Source organism: Haemaphysalis longicornis, unplaced genomic scaffold (assembly GCF_048455015.1).
Source record: "Haemaphysalis longicornis isolate Haplotype H1 unplaced genomic scaffold, Haemaphysalis longicornis Haplotype H1 scaffold_6, whole genome shotgun sequence".
NCBI classification, from domain to species: domain Eukaryota; kingdom Metazoa; phylum Arthropoda; class Arachnida; order Ixodida; family Ixodidae; genus Haemaphysalis; species Haemaphysalis longicornis.
This window is the reverse complement of record NW_027526407.1, coordinates 62,775,200-62,782,526: the sequence shown is the minus strand read 5'-3', so window position 1 is coordinate 62,782,526 and position 7,327 is coordinate 62,775,200. Positions and strand designations below refer to the sequence as shown.

Here is a 7,327-nt window from a genome sequence, read left to right as displayed (position 1 = left end):
TGCTCCGCTCCGCTCGTTCCGCTCGTCGCCTGTGTTGTTTTTGAGCCGCAGCCGTAGCCAGGATGCGGCCGGAACGAGCCAGGATCGGTGCGCTAGTTGGCGCGCTTTTCCTTGTCGCTGCGTTGGGCGCATTTCGCAACGTTTTCGACGAAGTTTTTTTCCTGGTTTTTTTAGTGCGGATGCTTTTGTGAGCAAAACGTAGTGCAGGCAATGAAATAAACGTTTACAAAATGCTTGCCCGTGCTTGCTGGTTTGCGCGCGTTCAGAGCTCCAGCTTAAATCCTTTTGACTAAGCGCAAAATTGTCCTTGTCTTCTGTGTCCGTGTGCTTTTGTGGAATACCAACTAGCCCGAACGCAAGACGCATTTATTTGACTGAACCAGTAGGTTTTTTTCGAATGCGATAAATACCGGCTTAAACACGTGGCCGGACGCCTTGCACGTTACTTTAAACTACACTGCTGGAAAAACGCCGCTTGATTGTGCCATACGATAAGGGAGGTAATCCGAGAACTGGGAGATTAGTCTGGGTAAAGTTTGTTATTGTATGAAACTCTTAATTGCCACACCAGACGGTTGCAACATTGGATTAGAAAATATGTGCCATCACGACGCTGCGAACGTGGATGACCAGCGAAGCTGCTGAAAAACCACTACACCATGGTGGTGGTGAGAATAATGGTAGTGATAATCTCATTGCGGCCAAGACGAAATCAAATTATATGATCTGTATCGCGTGGTTGAATAACTGGTGTCGTCGTGACAGGAGAGTGCAAAGTTGTCCGAAGTAAAATTTAGGAACCAGTCCCATTAAAGTTGTGTTCGTGATATCCAGTCGCGTGTCTCTTTCTTGTCTCGGCCATGCAAATTAAGGACATATACGTGGAGACACCGATGTCTGAGTTGGATTTTGCAATGATGATGCACGTGAAGATTATAATTCCGCCACTGCTGTTAAGACCACACATACTCAGACATTGGTTTCTGGCTCCAGTATCGGCGAGTGTGGGCCAGTGTCGGGCCGCTATGTAGGTCAGATTTTGTGGTTTCGGGAGCTCTTCACATTTTTGTATCTTCAAATGCGGCGTTCCGGAATATGTTGGTCACATTTTGCGAGTTTCGGGATCTCGCACGAAATGAAAAAGAGAGAAAAAAAAAAAACGGGGTAATCGTTAGCCACTACACCTGGTGTTTGTGTTACCATGTGGGTATGCACCACTGCGCGAGTATTTGCAGCCCCATGAAAGCAAAAATTCCTGGGAAAGTGTTGGCCAATACACCTCTCCGCTTATGTTCCATGACCCTTAATTGTCAGGCCTAACAGTGCTATCGGCAGCCCTAACGTAGTTCCCAACAACGTGCCGAGCAACGTCGAACTAGAGTGAATCACTCTAGTCGAACATTGGACGTCAAGCTGCAGCCTGCGGGTACCCGTTGACGTCGCGATACTTGATCAAGGCGTAGCATTAGGCCCAGGAAAATCTCGGCAATAATGAAACAGCCGTCCTCGTATGGGGGTTATGTCACGTATGAAGAAAATAGCGAAAGCGAAGGTCACACACAAAAAGGCAGGATTGCCTGTTCTTGATCCATCTTCGATTATGATGATGCGTAGAGTGGCGCATAATTTTTTTAACAATTTTTTTCGACGCGCGGCGCGATCGTGCCATATAGGTGTAAACGACGCAAAGGGAAAAGAATGGTGGTGATGATGATGCTAAGTAGAAGACACGTTTGGCAAAGGGGCTCTGACTCTTTCGCAGCCACTTAGTCACTTAGGTGTCTTGTCATCTGAAAAGACACCTAATAGGGTGGATTGCATTCGGCAGGCGTTCTCAGATAATGAATAACAGGCTACAGCCTCCCATTGTCCCTCAAGGAGAAAGTATATGACAGCTGCATCTTACCGGTACTCACCTACGGGGCAGAAACTTGGAGGCTCACTAAGAGGGTTCAACTTAAACTGAGGACGACTCAGCGAGCAATGGAGCAGAAGACGATAGGTGTAACGTTTAGGGACAAAAAGAGGTCGGAGTGGGTCAGTGAACAAACGCGTGTTATGGAAATATCAGTAGAAATTAAGAAGAAGGAAGAGGCGTGGGCAGGGCGTATAATGCGAAGGCAAGATAACCGTTGGTCGTTTAGGGTAACAGAGTGGATCCCTAAGCAAACAAGCGTGGCAGGGGGCGGCAGAAAGTTAGGTGGGCAGATGAGATGAAGAAGTTTGCGGGGGTAAACTGGTCGCAGTTCGCACAGGACCGGGATAAGTGGAGATTAATGGAGAGGCCTTTGCCCTGCAGTGGGCGTAGATAGACTGACGATGATTATGATGATGAGGTGTCTTTTGCTTTGGCGTCCCTTTTAGTGCGCAGCCCTTTAACGGCCGATATGGTTTGACATCGGCGTCGGAGTTGTAACCGAATTAGCGAACACAAAAAGAAAAAATCACGCCATATCCACGGAATGAATGATGATAAGTGGGGCGAAGCTGGAGAGGGGGAGATCATCGGTAACCGTAACTCTCCCGTGAAAGTTCGCCCATTACATCATTAAGAAAGACGTAAGACTGTGTGCGTACATTGTACAAATCAACTTTTATTTTCGGAGTCAATGCTCCCAGGCCCAGACCTGGTGAAAGACCCCGCGCCATAGAGGACTATACCCCGCACCTCCACCACAATTTGTCACGTAGGATGGGACACAACGGTAAAGAAAGAACTTTTATTTAGGGCGAACTTGTGCCCGAACAAGACGAGAGGAAACGAGCAAAGGTCCTTGCGTCTCGTTCGATCTCCGAGAACGACTGCCTGCGTTCGTGGCGTGATCTCTTGCGTGATCTCCCCCTCGCAGTGCACGTGCGCTCGCTCCTCCGTTGGCGAACGCAGACAAGCTCGCGCTCCCGGTGCCGAGTTTGCGCTGCCGGTTGCAGCCGGTTCTTGCGCGTGCAACGCGGCCCACTTTGCGACATCTCCGAAAGCATGCGGCGGTCACGTACCACGAGACACAAGGGATGGACAGACCCATGACTTAAGGAGCTTCGCCCCTAAAAACGGCGGAGGAAACTGCCGCGAAAGTGTGAGGGGGAGAGCAGTATGCTGTGCCCACACAAGGCGCTCCTCGGCGGTGACGCATGAAGAAAGCGAGACGCTGGTCGGTGGCGATGGGCTGCGAGATGACGCCATCGCAGAGCGTGCCATCGTGCTCTCGACGATGATGGGCGTTCACTTCCGCGGTCCCTTCCTGAGACCCAGTTTGCAACGCCGACAGAGAGAGAAAGGGAAAAACTTTATTGTACAAGGCAGTTAAGAGGGCGGGGTGGCCGGTGGCATGAGCCTGACAGCGACAGCGGTGGCTCGGTTCACCAGGGAGATTTGAATCCCCGGATCCGAGCTACCCAGCGCCCCCTCCCACTGCTCGTCACACACTCTGGAGGGGAAGGGATCATTAGGGCATGCCCACATGGAGTGCGACGCGGTGGCTAGAGCACCACACGAAGGGCAGTTCGGGGAGGGAAATAGTGTGGGATGAATATGGTGCAGCACTGCACGACATGGAAGAGTGTCGGTCTGCAAGAGCCGCCACGTGCGTTCTTGGGGGTTATAAAGGCTGACATGAGCGGGAAGAAACACGCGGCGGGAGAGACGGTAGTGTATACCAAGTCGTGATAGCTGAGGAGGCTAGAGAGGCATACACCATCGCCGCCTTCGAGGGAACCCACGAGTGAGTGCTGAACAACAAGTGAAGCAACCGGTGGATGTGCTTCGCGTCGTCCTCGTTGCGTGGCTCATCCGAACCACGTGACATTTGCGCGGGAGGTTCAAACACGATTTACAACAACATGCTCGGCGGCGGCGACGCGCTGCGAGAACGGCAGAGTAGCGCGCGCCGCCGTGCGTTCGCTGGTCACGCGATCACTTCCCGAGACGCAGCAGCTATGCCCCATGACCGAGAATACTGCAGTTCGCGCTGCGCCCAAATTTCGCATTAAGGAGTGTAGAGAGAGAGAGAGAGAGAGAGAGAGAGAGAGAGAGAGAGAGAGAGAGAGAGAGAGAGAGAGAGAGAGAGAGAGAGAGAGAGAGAGAGAGAGAGAGAGAGGTGACTTTATTTAATGCCCGAGATGGGTTCCGAAAGTTAGACAACTTGGACGGTCTCTCTCCCTCAGCCGTCAGCCAGGATTCCTTGGACCCTCGCGGCGGCTTGGGCCATCCGGACTGCTGTCAGTTGTGCCTCCGGTGTGGAGCTGAGCAGAACATTCTCTCATTGTTCTGCAGTCTTAATTTTATAGCTTCTAAGTGTATCTACATCGGATTTGCTATTATAGGCGGACTTTTTTCTTTTTTTGAGCTCATGGCAGGACCATATGATGTGGTGTCGGTCGGCTCTGCTGTTGCACAAAGTGCAGAGGTTTGAGTAAAGGTCTGGGTAGCAGCGGTTGAGGGAAACAGGGCTTGCTACCATGTACCCAGACAGATGCCCATCCTGCGGAGGACACCCGAACCTGTACCACTCCACATGGGAATGCCCCAAACCCCCGAACCATTTTCCTATACCCAACCCCTCCCCCTCCGGATGGGAAGCCGCTCTTTCCAGCTCAGCCTTGGACGACCAGCGCGGACTGATCGACCGGGCAAGACGGATCGCAGCAGCAAATGGGGCCCTGGACTAAGGGCACCACCCTCTGAGGGCTAAATAGTCTGACTTTATAATAAAGTTTTCTACTATTGAAAAAGTGTTTGTCTGCAACCGTCACCACGTGACTGCCTCTTTCCTGGAAAGAGTGTGGTGGGCCGGTGGATATTTGCATCTGGATAACCTGTAGTGATTCATTATATCCCTGTATGTGACTAGCCTGTCTTTGTGAGATCGAATAACGAGTGCTTGTTCTTGGCTTTCCTGCGAGCTCTTGTGTGGGGATGAGGAGTGTAGTAATTTTTTTTTAATTGCGATAGTATGCCATTTGGTAAAGATACAGGTTCACAACAGTTTCCCGGAGGAAGTCCAGAAGAGAGCGGTGGTAGTGCCCCCCCCCCCCTTAGCCCCCTTCCCCCCAACCAACGCTGGAGATCGGGGGGTCTCCGAGGATGCGGGCGTGTGCCGCCAAGGTGTCGGGATCTTGCTGCAGTCAGGTAAGAGCACGTCCATAAGAGGGGATCCGTGTCCGTGCCTTCGGCAGGATCCGCACAGAAGAAGCATGTTGTTGGCCAACGGGGCCTGGTACCACGGTGTCCACGCCCGGGTTACCGCAGGAGAGAGGGCAACCCCAACTCTACGCAGCCGGACCTCCTCCAGCGAGCGAGTCCACTGGGAAGGTCTGTTCCACGCGCTGGGATGAGAGCGCGTGTGGCGCGACGCAGATCTTCCTTTTGTAGGACAAATTGTTCATGTGGGTCAGTTTTTAGCAAGGGCAGCGGTTGTGGAACAGACGTAAGGTGACAGGAACTATCCGCCGCAATATGAGCGGTGAGGGTTATTACGAGTAATCGCCAGCCATTTATTCGAGACTAATTTCAGCATGGTTCATAAGGAATCTCTCGGAAGGATATTTTGCATTTTTTTAAGCAGGAAACTTATCTTGGTGACGTTTTCGGAAGTCGATTTCGGCATTCGCTTCGCTGCTGCTATACTTTTCGGCAGTTTAGATATCTGCCTTTCCCTCGTTTGACTGTTTCCTACTTGCCCAAGCGTCGTCATTAATTTTGTCCAATAATGGATCGATGTAGTTATATATATATTCTTTCCATCTAGTGGGCAATTATCGAAAAGAACTCTTAATTCTTGTTGCTTCAAACCCTGCGTTCCGGGATATTTAATTTCAGAACGTTTTCGAAACTGCTTTCTGACATATATAGGACACCATGAAAGACCAAAGCGATAATCAAGAAACCAATCAATGCGTATTAAGCACACAGAATGCACGCCAAGCGCATGTTGTTGTGGCAACCGCCAACCAACAGAGCGCATAGCGTGCGTGTCAGCGCCAATTAACTCTTTGCTGCCCGTCCTTCAGCGCCGGCACATCACCAGAAGCGCTCAGACGCGTGCCGCCAATATGGCATCGGTCAAAGCCGCGCTGTCCTGGACCCTGGTGCTGTCGTGCATTGTCTTCGCGCTGCTTTTGCGCCTGCTTTGCGAACTGCTATGCTGGAAGGGCGAACGCGACCAGGCCTACGGACTCGACACCGTGACCACAATGACCCGCCTCGTCGCCGGTCTTCTCTGCGCCGCGTCTACGAAACCTCGGCGGCGGCAAGGAGTCGCCGGAAGTGCGGACGAACAGCGATCGTCTGCAGCTGGCAGACGACAGCCGCCGCTATGGCTGCGGATCGCCTGCTATGTCGAAGTCGCGCTGTACGCGATTTCCTACTTGCCGCACATGCTCATGACATTCGTCCTCAACGACGTTCCACATTGACCGCCCTACTAACGGCCTGCGTGGACGTCCAGACGAGGCGCGGGGCCGCGCTGGTGCAGGCGGCCTTCGTGCTCGACTACGCGGGAACCGTGGCTTCCAGCGGCCTGCTCTGCTGGACGGCTCTAAGACGGCCGCGCTCGGGTCCGCTGCTCTTGCTCTGGGCGGTCTACTGCGGCGTCGGGATCACCGTGGCCCTGCGGCAGGGCGTCATGGCCGCCTCGGTGCGCGGCTTCCTCTGGGGCCTGGTGCTGTCATCGCTGGCGCAGCTGGCACACTACTTCTGGAATCTGCTGCTGCTGCTGATGCTCGTGGAAGGGGGGTCGAGGCGCCGCCGCCGGCCACGCAGCGATTGGGGAGGTCGCCCGGCTTCCGGGTGCGCCGCCAGGGTGCAGGCGCTTCGGATCCGAGCCCTGGCCCTCGTGGATCCGAGGCCCGATGCGATGGGGTTCTTCCGCGTCGACGGCCGCTGGCTGGTCGACCTGCTGGCGATCGCCTGTAACTTCGGCATCGTGCTCTATCAGGTTCGCCGCACTGTGATGCGTGGGCAGCCGGGGACAAAGGTCGTCATTGCTCCATTGCAATTACCAAAGTTCTCTTCCCTGCGTGGCCTCTAAGACTTACTATAAGTGAACAGAGCACCTTATCGCAAACGCGGGTCACTACTAGATCGGTCGCAGAAACCGAGTCCTCACGACATGCACGCTTATAGTATAGGTACAGGGAGATGAACAGCTCGGGGAAAAACGGGAGCTCGTGGTCAGCACGCAGGCGCAGAATACGCCCAAGCCCAAAAATTTTGCAAATATTTATATAAGCAGGGCCCGCACTCAAATGTATTCTGCTGAACCTCACTTTGGCATAGCAAGGACCTGCCTCCGTACTTGCATGCGAGTATGCAAACGTTTCGTTTAGCAAT

The 7,327-nt window shown here is 53.1% G+C and overlaps 1 pseudogene; it reads left to right on the top strand.

Moving 5' to 3' along the window:
• Nucleotides 1-6,048: 6,048 nt before the first annotated feature.
• Nucleotides 6,049-7,025, top strand: LOC144143046 (uncharacterized; annotated as a pseudogene).
• Nucleotides 7,026-7,327: the final 302 nt, after the last annotated feature.